This window comes from Heteronotia binoei, chromosome 14, assembly GCF_032191835.1.
Source record: "Heteronotia binoei isolate CCM8104 ecotype False Entrance Well chromosome 14, APGP_CSIRO_Hbin_v1, whole genome shotgun sequence".
NCBI lineage: Eukaryota > Metazoa > Chordata > Lepidosauria > Squamata > Gekkonidae > Heteronotia > Heteronotia binoei.
The window spans coordinates 43,117,787-43,132,180 of NC_083236.1; the positions used below are offsets into that span (position 1 = coordinate 43,117,787).

General features: G+C 46.4%; 1 protein-coding gene across 1 annotated transcript in view; it reads right to left on the reverse strand.

Annotated features, from left to right (window-relative positions):
* Positions 1–8,298, reverse strand: part of CDH11 (cadherin 11) — an 87,584-nt gene extending 79,286 nt beyond the window's left edge. Inside the window, exon 1 of the mRNA XM_060253573.1 lies at positions 8,175–8,298. The gene's annotated coding sequence lies outside the window, so the exon portion shown is untranslated. The remainder of the gene's footprint in view (positions 1–8,174) is intronic.
* Positions 8,299–14,394: the final 6,096 nt, after the last annotated feature.

Below are 14,394 nucleotides of genomic sequence, written 5' to 3' on the forward strand. Positions count from 1 at the left end.
GACAAGCCCAACTGAACTCCAAAGGGAGTTCTGGCCATCACATTTAAAGGAATCACACACCTTTTAAAATGCCTTCCTTACATTAGAAATAATGAAGGATAGGGACACCTTCTTTTGGGGCTCATAGAATTGGACCCTGTGGTCCAATCTTTTTGAAACTTGGAGAGTATTTTGCAGAGAGTCATCAGATGCTATGCTGAAACTCTGGTGCCTCTACCTCAAAAAAAAAAAAAACAGCCGCTCCAGAGCCCCAGATCAATTCTCCATTATACCCTATGGGAATCAAACTCCATAGGGAATAATGAAGTGCCCAGCAGACATTTCCCACTCCCCCCCCCCCTGTTTCTGACAACTCTGAAGTGGGGAAGGGCCTGCTCCCACCTGGGGATTGGCATCTCTATTTGCGAGTTGCTGAACTTCCAACTGCTTCAAAGTAACACAGAGCAACCAAAGATTCAAGTTTACCTTTCCTATGCAAACGACCTCTGAAAAGATTGTGCAGCCAGTGGAGGGTCTGGGCTGCTTTCACATCCACTGGGAGCAGCCATGTTGTTCTGCCTTCTCCCCTTCACCACCAGTCAGCCTTAAAGACACAGACACATCATCCCAAGAGGAAGCCTTTCCAAGTGTAGTCTGAAGCCTCTGGAGGTGGAAAGGCAGGTAGCGGCTATGGAGGCGGGGCTTCCCTCCGCCAGCCAGCTGACTGGGAGCAGGAAGGAGCCTGGGAAAGTGGGAGAGCCCCCGCTGGGACCTGGGAATTGGCAAGCCTATCATTAAACTTGCAAGGAACACTTTGAGAATGGTTCAAACATGACCACAGACAGTAGATCCCCTCCCATAATTAAACCAGCACTTGTCTCTTTAACTAGCAAATCCATTTCACTGATGATGCTTGATAGTGTCTGCTGCAGTCTCTCTTTAACAGCAAATGAATGTCATATATATTCTCCTGTGCACAGAATTTTTTTCTCTCAAAGGGATGTTATAATGCACAGGCCATTTAGCTGCCAGAAATGAGATTATCAACACTCAAGGACATTTTGAGCAGAAATGAAGCAGCTGTCAAGCAGAACGCCACTACCCTGATTGTAAAACAATCTGAATGAGTCAGCTAAGCAGTGCGCTTTAATGTCATAGATCGGCATGCTGTATTATAAGCATTACAATGTGTGTGTGTATGGTTTAATGGCAAACACTGCTAAGAAGGCAGTTGCCATTGTGCCATTACTGTTGCAATGTAGAAAAAGGTAGAGCATGTCCAAATATGTGAACTCTTATTGCTCGTTCATAGGGGTCCTGTGAGATTGCGAAGTCTAAGGCGCTACAAAAAAACCGCTGGCACAACAGAATGGAGAACGATTTCAAAGCAGCACAAACAACAGAGACATGAGCTGCCTCCTTACCATAATAGCTTTGCGCTCTCAGCAGTGCTTTTCAGTGTTTAGTCGGCAAGTGTGAATAAAACAAACTCTTGTGCTATACAATGAAGAAAGCAAAAAAAAAACCCCAACAACACAAAACCTGGTGGTTCGAAAAAGACAGCAATCCATAGAATGAGTTCAGCAAGGAATCAGTGGAAAAATAAACATAAAGACAGATGACTAAAAGCTACAAGGACTAACACAGGGTTGACAGGCATGCTCTGGCAGCTGGGAGGAGATGGGGGCTGGTGGGTACTTACTGCAGAGGGGTAGCAACCATTGTCACTATACAATGACATCACTTCTGGTGGGACCCAGAAGCCTGGCATCGCACACACCATGGCACTTGATCCAGAACTCTGAAAACCATAGAGTTTGGGGGCAAGTGCTAGAGTGTCACCCTGGCATAATGCAGGAGCCTCTGAGTTGTGCCAGGAATGATGTGACTGTGCAGTGGCCAGGGCTTTTTTTTGTAGAAAAAGCCCAGCAGAAACTCTGCATATTAGGCCACACCCCCTGACATCACTGTTGTTTCACACAGGGCTCTTTTGTAGTAAAAGCCCAGTAGGCACTCATTTGCATATGAGGTCACACCCTATTTGCATATTAGGTCGCCTGACACCAAGCCAGCCAGAATTACGTTCCTGTGCGTTCCTGCTCAAAAAAAAAGCCCTGGCAATGGCAATGATAACTGTCTTCCCCTGCTTCTTTCTGCTAGCCAGCGGAACATCAATGGGCAACAACTATATTTGCCAGGAATCTGCCCACCATTAGTGAGGATCTAACAAGCCTAGACTAATGTAACACCAAACTGGTTCACTTTGCTTGTCATACTACTATTTTAGCCACCAAGAAATTGAGAACACTCACATGCAAGACAAAGCAATCATATTTTAGCAGAGCAATCCTAAGCAGAGTTATAGCTCCCTTCAGCCCTTGAAATCAATGGGTTTAGAAGGGTTGCCAAAAATTACACTGCACCTTCTAAGACCTAAATAGATCTTCCTAAAATGAGATGGTTTGTCAGTAGTCTACAAAGGCATTTCATGTAGTTGAAACACTGCTAAAAAGGGCTACTGACTGGTTCACACAGCACCTTACTGCTTCCCACACAATGGCCAAATTTCACCAAATATCACCAAATTTCTCCACAGACTTTCATTGGTCCACTCACTGGCATAACACATCCAGATGGAACCAACCACACGTTGTTATTCTTTCACTCTGATCCCTCTATCATACACACACACACACACACATAATTCAGTTCCAAACTGATTTTGTAAAAAGCTTTGACTTTCTCTATGTAACACCAGACACAAAAACCCTGTAGGTTGTGCATTCTGGGTAGCAGAAGCTCATCTCAGGTGCTTCCCTCTCGGCTTCCCCTAACAAAACCTCCCACGCTTATTTATATATATATATATATATACATATATATAAGGAAATATATATATAAGGAAATATAGGAAATATAAGGAAATTGTTGGGGAAATACACATTCAATTATGCATTTTCTGCAGAAACACTGAGAGAAGGGAAAACAAGTTCTACCCGGAGGGCCAAAGCACTGGAACCTTCAGACTAAATTGGTCATTTCCAGGGCTTTTTTTTTTTTTTTTTTTGAGCAGGAACGCAGTTCTGGCTGGCTTGGTATCAAGGGTTGTAGCCTAATATGCAAATGAGTTCCTGCTGGGTTTTCCCCACAAAAAGACCTGCGTGAAACAATGATGATGTCAGAAGGTGTGGCCTAATATGCAAATAAGTTCCTGCTGGGCTTTTTCTAGGAAAAAAGCCCTGGCCATTTCTACCCATTCACCCTTCATACTGCAGACCTCCCCCTTGTCATTCCTCAGGCTTCTCTCTTCCCCAGGAATTGCTTTTTGGGGAGACCACTGGGTTGCAGTGGGAAGATGAGAAAGAAAAGTTCCATTGTGATGATAGAAAATTTAGGCTGGATCTGTTGGAGCAAGAATCTACATAAACCCAGTCTGACAGCCACAGTATGACAGCTGGTGATCTAGCTGCCAGGCTAGGTCACAGTGACCTGATCAGCAGACCGGCTTGAGCCGGCAGAAGCCAAGTGATGCAATCTGCTGAGTCAGCACGGCCAGGATTGGCTGCTTGGACTATATATGATCTGTGTGTGCATCACACAGGTCTCTCCCTGTGAGATGGTGGTTAGGCGAAGCACTTTGTCCGTGGAGGTGATATTGTATAGACTGCACAAGAGAGCACTTGTTGTGTATATATGTTAATACACCTTTTGGCACTAGTTGCACGTGTCGGCCTGATTTTCTTTCCTGAAGCCCTGTGTCGGGCAAGTCATCTCCCTCACTCTGCTACTCCCGCTCCGACAGGGTTATGGGCCCAGGGCGCTTCCGCTGCGCGGAGGAGAGAGTTGAGAGTTGAGCTGACTGTGAGTTTGGAAAGAGCCGGAGGCGAGGAACGCCGGTGAAGGACACAGAAGCACCACCGTTCTCTGTTTGAGAGCCAGAGGGACGTCGGCAGCCGGCCGTGAGGAGGAGTCGGCACGATGGCTCAGCAACAGCTTGGAGTAGCCGTTGAGAAGCTCACCTCAGCCAACTACGCGGTGTGGAGCCTGAGAATGCAACACTACCTCAAGCGTGAAGGGCAATGGCTGTTCGTGAGTAACCCCCCTGCTGACTTATCTCCTGCCGAGACTGTGTTATCGGATAAGGCACTGGCCAACATAGTGCTATCTATAGGAGATGACCAGCTGGTTTATGTGCGAGGGAAGGACACTCCCAAGGCTGCCTGGGACGCGTTGAGTGCGGTGCATGTTAGCACCACTGCTGGTTCCCTCATGGCCTTGACAAGGAGGATGTTCCGCACCGTTATGCCGGCTGGAGGGTGTGTGAAAGATCACATCAAACGGCTAACGGACTGTTTCGTTGAGCTGGAGGCAAGAGGCAAGACTGTAGCTCCAGACGACAGAGTGTACATTTTGCTGTCGTCGTTGCCACCTGAGTACACTCCCCTGATAACTTCTCTGGAGACGGTGGACGTAGCGACCCTGACCATGGAATACGTCTGTGCCCACCTGCTTGACTTCCAAGAGAGAATTGCGGCCGTGAGCTGTCCGGGGGTGTCGGCCGGGCAGCGTGCTGTTATCGGCGTGTCCGGGAAGACAGCCAAGAATGAGCCAGCTTCTGCTGCTGGCAGGCGTCCGAAGGTGGAGGAAGTGGAGCCGACTGCGTTTGCAGTCCGTCGCTGCTATGGATGCGGGTCGTCGCAGCACCTGCTCCGAGCTTGCCCTGAGAGGGAGAAGAGGCGGGGGCGTGTGCGGCGAGAGCGGAGGACCGCCAGCCCGTGTGAGGAAGCAACCCGGCTGGTCACGTCTGCAGTAGAGAGCACAGGGTCTGCTTGGATTTTAGACTCCGGGGCAACGAGCCATCTCTGCTGCGAGAAGGAGTTGTTGAAAAACATTGACAGTCCTGAGCATAAGTATGTGAGATTGGCTGATGGGACCACTGCCAATTCTGTTTGCTCAGGCAATGTGGAATTTCCTGCACTGAAATGTATGTTGCAAAATGTGTTGTATGTACCCTCACTGCAGTCTAACCTGTTGAGTGTTAGCACACTGTTTGACCAGGGATACCAGGTGAGATTTGAGAAAACCTGCTGCAAAATCCTGGGAGGTGGGGGAAAGTTGCTTGTGACAGGAAAGAGGGAAGGTAAACTGTATGTGGTCCAGAGTGATTGTGCCCAGGTGGCTCAGGTGTCGAATGAGCCTGTGCACAATAATTGTATACATTTGCTCCATAGGAGACTTGGGCACTGCGGATTTAGGGCGTTAAAGAAAACCCTGGAGCTTGTGCCTAGTTTGAAAGTAAATCCTTGCAAATGTTACTTGGATTGCCAGGTCTGCAAGAAGACCAAAAGCAAGGCGTGTGCTGTTGCTAAAGAAAGCTCAAGGGAAAGCACACGAGCCCTGGAACTAGTCCATTTAGACGTTATTGGCCCATTGCCAAAGAGTCTGTCGGGGAGGAGATACTGCTTGGTGGCCACCGACGACCACACGAGGTACGCGTGGGTTTTCACCATGGTGCATAAGTCTGAGGTGTATAAGACATTCACCAAGTGGGTCAAAACAGTGGAGAGACAATTAGGGGTTAATCTCCTAGCTGTACAAACCGACAGAGGGGGGGAATTCTTATCTAACCAGATGAAACGTTGGCTGGAGAACAAGGGCATCGCCCACCGTCTGACGAACCCGGCAACGCCCCGAGAAAATGGGCATGGGGCTGTATTGCAGAATGTGATGTATTGCATGTTAGAGGATGCACAACTGCCAATGTCCTATTGGGCAGAAACCATACATGCAGCTGTTTTTTTGCAAAATAGGGTTTGGTGTAATACTGTGAAAAATGTGCCTTACAGGTTACTGTTGAACAAGACCCCAGATTTGAGTTCTTTAAAAGTCTTTGGGTCACGGGCTCGGGTTGGCATCCACTCCACGAGTAGCGGGGAGGGGGATGTCCGGGCAGAGAGCCTAATTTTTCTGGGCTACAAGCCAAGGGCCAGGTGTTATCGTTTCTGCAATAGCAAAAGCAAGATAACACTTAGTAAGAGTGCCCAGTTCAATGAAGAAAGCAGCTGGCCAAGGTTGCACTCCTTGCAGAAACAATTTGTCCTGCTGCCAAGTAGCGATAACGATGTTGGAGCGCAGCCCAGAACTCCAGCCCAGGAGGTGGCACCCAGTGGGGCTGGAGAAGGTGAGCCGAATGCTGGCACAGAGCCTGACGAGCAGAGTCAGGAGGCAGAGCCTCAAATGCAGGAACTGGAGGTAAAGTGTGAGAGTCAGAAGGTTCAACACCCAATTACAGGGGCAGAGCAACCAGCCCAGGAGGTGGGAACAGAGCAACCCGAAGAAGACAAAGCTGGTCCAAGCACAGGGCCACGGGTGTCTGCCAGGTCCACCAAAGGCCAACGTCCCGCTAGGTACAAGTGTCCCTATGTCACTCTGACTGTCAATCCAGACCCACCCGGATTTGAGGAAATGTTAAAAGAAAAGGCTAAGAAATGGAAAGCCTGGGTGGCAGAGTGCGAGGCAAGGGAGAAGGAGGCTGAAGCCAAGCGTCTGAAAGAGCTGGCTGAACAGGAACACGATGATGTGTTTTACAATCATGATGAGTTCCTGAACGAATTCCGGAAAGGGTTCCGAGCTACGTAAATATGAACTGTAATGTTGCTGGTGGACATGTATGTAAACTGTGTAAAGTGTTTTGGTGCACTGGGTTTAAATAGATTAGGAGGTGTGTTGGAGCAAGAATCTACATAAACCCAGTCTGACAGCCACAGTATGACAGCTGGTGATCTAGCTGCCAGGCTAGGTCACAGTGACCTGATCAGCAGACCGGCTTGAGCCGGCAGAAGCCAAGTGATGCAATCTGCTGAGTCAGCATGGCCAGGATTGGCTGCTTGGACTATATATGATCTGTGTGTGCATCACACAGGTCTCTCCCTGTGAGATGGTGGTTAGGCGAAGCACTTTGTCCGTGGAGGTGATATTGTATAGACTGCACAAGAGAGCACTTGTTGTGTATATATGTTAATACACCTTTTGGCACTAGTTGCACGTGTCGGCCTGATTTTCTTTCCTGAAGCCCTGTGTCGGGCAAGTCATCTCCCTCACTCTGCTACTCCCGCTCCGACAGGATCCAATTATTGTATAGATAACAGAGGGCTGTGGCTTCCTGAATTAAGTCAATCCAGCTCATGGTGGGTCTTCCTCTTTTCTTATGGTCTCCAGTGTTTCCTACCATTATGGTCTTTGCCAGTGACTCTTGTGTTATGTATTTGCTGTATTCAGTGTTCACTGTTAGTAGGCCTGAGCTTTTCCATTACTCTACAGGATCCTGATGCCTGCATTCCGATTGGCTGTTCTCTTAGAACTGGCCAATCAGGACATGAGAATTTTTTTCTAGGAAATTCAAATTAAGGATCCTGGAGAGACCCCTCTGACTAAAGGGGTCTAACTCAGCCACAGTGTATATATTGAGTGAAGTTGCCTGTGCTATTTGTGACTACGTCTGGAATAAACTGTTGCTGCTTACTTAAGAGCTGACTGAACTCACTTTACAATATCTTGACTGCTCATAATGTGACCAAAGTATGATAGCCTCAGTTTGGTCATTTTAGCTTGTATGTCTTTGGGGCTTTCCGCAGTATCCACAAAAGTCTCCTTCAATACCACGTTTCAAATGAAATCATATTTCTGATATGAGCACTCTAACTGTTATTTATTAAGGTATCTATATCTCACTTTTCTCCCCAATGAAAACCATTGGATTATGTTCTCCCTCTTTTTACCGTAAGAACAGCAACTCTGTGAGGTAGGTTAGGTGGAGACAATGACTGGCCCAAAGTTATCTGATAACCTTCCATGTGGCAGAGTAGCAACAACCCAGGTCTTACAGATCCTAGTCTGATACTCTGAGCACTGCACCTCTCGGGTATATTGATATAGCCAATATTCTCAGGGCTTTTTTTTTGTAGCAGAACTCCTTTGCATATTAAGCCACATACCCCTGCTGTAACCAATCCTCCAAGAGCTTACAAGGCTTTTCTTACAGGGCCTACTGTAAGCTCTTGGAGGACTGGCTACATCAGAGGGATGCAGCCTAATATGCAAAGGAGTTTCTGCTACAAAAAAATCCCTGAATATTCTAATATTCTATATGTAAAATTGCATTGGCAAGGGCAAGTTTTTGTGATCAGGCATCTTACCTTTACCCACTGGAAACCTGCTGCCAATTGAAGAAGCATATTCTACCCATTGGAGCAAGCCGGTGGTGTCAAGAGATGTTTCTTGTTCGGTGCTGCCACAAATCCAAGAGTCTAAACCTTGCTGCAAAAACAGGAATGAAAAGCAAACAAAAAATGAAAAGCTTAGTTGCAAATGCAATCCAAAGTGACAATACATGTGCATTAAAGAGAAGCAAGCCTTTACAGTTACCCCCTGGACCCTAGGGAGACTGCAGAGAAGGAAGAATATCTATATGCCAAGAATAGCGTTAACAAGCAACCAATACAGATGCATTATTGGGGGGGGGGGGAATGTTCCTATAATTAAAGTGCTGGATGCCATGTCAATATCCCACATGTTGTTCTTCAAGACAAGCAGAGTCTCATGAAAGAAAATGCACTCAGGGAACATTACCATGTGTAAAAGACACCACAAGAAAAAAATATTGTAAATAAAATAAAATAAAAGCAAAGAATCTCACTGCTAGGAATCGGCAGCCGATTCGAAGATATTGCTGGCTCCAGACTTTTTTAAGTGCTGGAAGGCAAATTTGTGTAACCCAGTTTGTTCTTTTGTCTGAACTGAAGCATTTACCTAAACAATCAAGAACCCTATGTGGGATGCGGCTTTTATGTCTGTACCATGGAGATCTAGTTTCATATCTGTGCTCGCGGCAAAAGAACATGCTGTGATGAACATGGGGCTGCTGGCAAAAATGGCATCCGTGCTGTTGTGTTTCCTCTCCTTCATATCCAGCATTCATATCTCCCATGTCCCAGTGGCACTATGCTACGCATTTCAGTAGTTCCACCAAGCCAATGGTGTAGTACTTCAATAGGTGGTGTCAGGGCTTTTTTGTAGAAAAAACCAGGCAGGGACTCATTTGCATATTAGGTCACACACCCTGATGGCACCATTGTTTCACATAGGGCTTTTTTGTAGAAAAATCCCAGCAGGAATCGTTTGCATATTAGACCACACCCTCTGACACCAAGCCAGCCTGAACTGCATTCCTGCTCAAAAAAAAGGCCTGAGTGGGGCCATGCGGAGCAATATACTGGTTATGTTTCTAACCTCAGCAGGAACTCCTTTGCATATTAGGCCACACACCCCTGATGTAGCCAGTCCTCCAAGAGTCTACAGTTGGCCCTGTAAGCTCTTGGAGGATTGGCTACATCAGTAGGGTTGCCAAGTCCAATTCAAGAAATATCTGGGGACTTTGGTGGTGGAGCCAGAAGACATTGGAGGTGGAGTCAGGAGCAAAGGGAGATAATTGAACTCCAAGGGAGTTCTGGCCATCACATTTAAAGGGATAACACACCTTTTTAAATGCCTTCCTTTTGTAGGAAATAATGAAGGATAGGGGCACCTTCTTCTGGGGCTCATAGAATTGGACCCCTAGTCCAATCGTTTTGAAACCTGGGGGGTATTTTGGGGAGAGGCACTAGATACTATACTGAAAATTTGGTGCCTCTACCTCTAAAAACAGCCCCCCCAGAGCCCTCAATACCTCTAGATCAATTCCCCATTATACCCTATGAGAATCGATCTCCACATAGGGAATAATGAAGTGCCCAGCTAAGGTTGCCAAGTCCAATTCAAGAAATATCTGGGGACTTTAGGGGTGGAGCCAGGAGACATTGGGGGTGGAGCCAAGAGCAAGGGTGTGACAAGCATAATTGAACTCCAAGGGAGTTCTGGCCATCACATTTAAAGGGATTGTGCACCTTTTTAAATGCCTTCCTTTCATAGGAAATAATGGATGGGGCACCTTCTTTTGGGGCTCACAGAATTAGATCCCCTTGTCCAATAATTTTGAAACTTGGCTGGTACTTTGCGGAGTGGCACTGAATGCTATGCTGAAAATTTGGTGCCTCTACCTCAAGAACAGCCCCCCCCCAGAGCCCCCGATACCTCCAGATCAATTCCCGATTATACCCTATGAGAATCGATCTCCACATAGGGAATAATGAAGTGCCCAGCAGACATTTCCTTCTTTCCTCCCCCCCCTCCCCCCCCCATTTCTGGCGACTTTGAAGCGGGGGATTGGCATCTCTACTCACGAGTTGCTGCCAACTTCTTCACAGTAACACAGACACACCATCCCAAGAGGAAGCCTTTCCAATTGGAAACTGAAGCCTCCAGAGGTGGAAAGTCACATGGTGGATGTGGGGGCAGGGCTTCCCCCCATCGACCAGCTGACTGGGGGCGAGAAGGAGCCTGGGAAAGCAGAAGAATCCCCGGTGGGACCTGGGGATTGGCAAGCCTATACATCAGGGGTGTGTGGCCTAATATGCTACCAAAAAAAGCCCTATTTCTAACTATACAAGCGCGAGAAAGCATCAGGTTTATGTAATCAAGCTTCTTTTTAAAGAACATTACAGCCCATTAATACAAATTAGACATTACCCCCCCCCCCACACACACACACAAAAGGTTCACAATATGGCAGCCTCTTGGAGTTACAAACTGGGAAGATCTGCTTACAAAAGAACAAAAACCTATATTAGGTAGTCAACATTAGAAATGCTGACATCAAAAGAATCACACACAAAGAGCCCACTGGAGCACCCAGTGACTATTGCCGTTTTATAGATGAATAGCAGTGGGATTAGCCCCGAACCAGCAAATACAGGGGTGTCAAACATGTGGTCCAGGATCAAAATCAGGCCCCTGGATGGCTCCTATCAGCCCCCTGAGGAACTGGCTGTCATCTGCACCCTTCTCCCTCTCTCTTGCTTCCTTCTGCATCACAGCTTGCTTTGCCAGGCTTGCTCAATCACACCGAAGCTACAGAGCAAAACCTCATTTTCTCCATTGGCTAGATCCTCCCTTGGGGAGAAAAGTGGGGAAGCTTGCTTTGTCAGACTCTCTCAATTGCACAGCACAGCTATTGAACCAAGCCTTTTTCCCTTCTATTGGCTGAGGCTCCTCCCCCTCCTGGTCCCCTGGGGAAGGAAGGAAGGATCCAGAGCTTCCTTTATCCAGTTCCCTGGATCCCATGGGAGAGATACAAAGGAAGTACCTTTAATATCACCAAGTGCTAACGTTGTAAGCATGTTTTATTTTATTTTTTTATTGTGTTTGTCTGCATCCTTTATAAAGTTTATATCTCTGCTCCCTGGCATTACATTTTATGACAGTGGCCTCACCCGACAAAGTCTCACTGATGTCAGATTCGGCCCTCATAAGAAATGAGTTTGACACTCCTGAGCTAATATATTAGGATGCAGGGCACAGAAGTTATCAAGACTCAGCTCTCCAGCAAGACATCAACTGGTATCTAGTTTCATCCCCCTGTGTCATGTACACAATTGCCAGAATGGTAAATCTGTCAACAGGGCCTGAACAATCAACCACTGAGTGATGACTTGGTGATGGATATGTTAATCAGCCCGCCATGCAGCAGAAAGATCCTTCAAAGAAGCTGCCTCTGTTTTTACAGGGGGATTTCACAGAGTAAGTGTTTGTGATTTATTAGGGAGAGAGACAAGACAATGTGTATGCATGGGTGATTTTGTTTCCTAGTCGAATGTGCCACAAACATTATTTCAAGGGTAAGGTTGTTCTTTTCTTACAACAACTCTCCATTCTGTTTTTCTGTGTAAGACCACCGAAATTCCAGTGAATCCTAGAGAGGTATGAGATCACTTCCAGGTTTTCCTCAGAAGTGACATAATGTCATGGTGCCAATAGCAATTTTTAACTTTATTTTTTTCTCCCACTGGCCAACAGAGCAGCTGCAGGCAGTATCCTGCCATAGCAGGAGATCTGGAAACCCTATTCTAAGCATATAATGTTGATAGATCCAAGAACTTCAAGAACAGAATGGAGAGCGAAATTCCTGAATTACAAATTATAATGAAACTTGGAACAAACACCTCCCCAGGACTGAACAGGGATATTGTTTTTTAAAAAAAATCTCATTACATATGCTAAACCCACTTTCACCAAGTATGGCTATATATCCACATTATTCCAGTGTATTTCTCTTTTAGGATAGTGTATCAGAACAATGATTTTGTACTGACATACTCAAACAAGGGATATTGACTGTTTATCTCATTACGGGTGCATTCACACTACACTAAATAATGTGTTTTACATCCGGATTTTTACTGTGTAAGAATAGCAAAAATCCAGATGTAAAATGCATTATCTAGTGTAGTGTGAATGCACCATACATATACTAAACCCATCTTCTGCTATATTTTAATGTATTTTTCTTCTAATGGCAAACTAGAATTATGTATATATTTATGCAACACACTAAAAGGTAAATTAGTTGGACAGGAAAAACTTCCGGGAAAGAAATGCCCTCATTTTGATCCAGACTTATTAGCAATAGAATAATTAATAATTCTACTGAGGAGCAAGAAGGAACTAGTGCCTCCTTCATCCAATATTTCTTTCTATTACTTTCAATCAACTAACTTGCTTTTGCAGTGCATTAACATCCTATCAAATGGATGAAAGCTTCTGAATGCCTGTAAACAGGATTTTGAAGATGCTGGGGTGGGCAGATGTTGAGGAGGAATCTCAGCAGGGATACGATGTCTGTCATAAAGTCCACCTTTTAAATAGTGTTGCTAGCCCTATGCTGGCAAATGCCAGGAGATTTTAGGAGGTGCCTGTGGAGGGTAGAATTCTGGTGAAGCAGGGCTTTTTTGTGTGTGTGTAGCAGGAACTCCTTTGCATATTAAGCCATACACGCCTGATATATCCAATCCTCCAAGAGCTTACAGGGCTCTTGGAGGATTGGTTACATCAGGGGTGTGTGGCCTAATATGTAAAGGATTTCCTGCTACAAAAAACAGCCGTGGGGTGAGTTCTGATGTAACTTCTGAGCAGGGATGGAAGCAGGAGCTCCTTTGCATATTAGGCCACACACCCCTGATGTAGCCAATCTTCCAAGACCTTACAAGGCTCTTTTTTGTAAGCTCTTGGAGGATTGGCTACATCAGGGATGTGTGGCCTAATATGCAAAGGAGCTCCTGCTAGAATTCCACCCCTGCTTCTGAGAAATGCTTTGGGAATTTCCCCTATCTGTATGGAGTGGCATGGAGGATGTAATTTCACTTCCAGGTGGAGGGTAGATGGATGTGATGCTACTCCCAGATGTTGTTCTAGGAATCTTCCAAGAGTCTGTGGAAAATTTCTCAAGATCACCATTCCCTTCCCCATGTTTTCTCCCACTCCTCACATGATCAAGGGCAGGGAACTGTGATCGTGGTCTGGAGACCATGCACTAGGGTTGCCAGAACCCCTGGTCCATGTGGAGGTCTTCTGCCTTCAGGCACTCATCCCCCCCCCCACCAATCTTTTATCTCATTACATATGTTAAACCCACTTTCACAAAGTATGGCTACCTCCAATAAGCTGGAAATAACCATAATGTGCCTACGTCATTTGCAGCAGTGCTGCTCTGCACTCCCAAAAAGGTCCCTCTCACCCACTTCTGGTGCACCATCGGGACTTGGCAACCCTACTGTGCACTGCTACCAAGCAAACAGGAAGCCTACTTCCAGGGAGACTGATATGTGTAATCTTCCAGGAGATTGACAACAGGCTGGCAAAGGCAAACCGTGCATTTGGCCGACTGCACAAAAGAGTGTGGAGCAACAAGCATCTGAAAAAAGGCACAAAGATCAATGTTTACAAAGCGGTTGTGATGACAACCCTCATCTACGGCTCCGAATCGTGAGTTTTATACCGTCATCACCTGCAACTCCTTGAGCGCTTTCATCAGCGCTGCCTTCGCACCATCCTCAACATCCACTGGAGTGACTTTGTGACCAACACTGAAGTCCTCAAGAGGGCGGAGGTTACAAGCATCGAGGCACTGCTGTTGAAGATGCAGCTGTGCTGGGCAGGGCATATTTCTAGGATGGAAAACCACCGCCTTCCCAAGATTGCTCTGTATGGCGAACTTTCCACCGGCCATCGAAATAGAGGGGCACCAAAGAAGAGGTACAAGGACTCCTTGAAGAAATCCCTTGGCACCTGTCGCATCAACCATCACCAGTGGTCTGACCTAGCCTCAGATCGCAAAGCATGGAGGCATACCATCCACCAGGCTGTCTCTTCCTTTGAGAACGCACGCATAGCTGGTCTTGAGGACAAAAGGAGATTGAGGAAGAATCGCACTGTTACAGCACCAACCCCAAATCAGACTTTTCCCTGCAGCCAATGTGGCCGGAT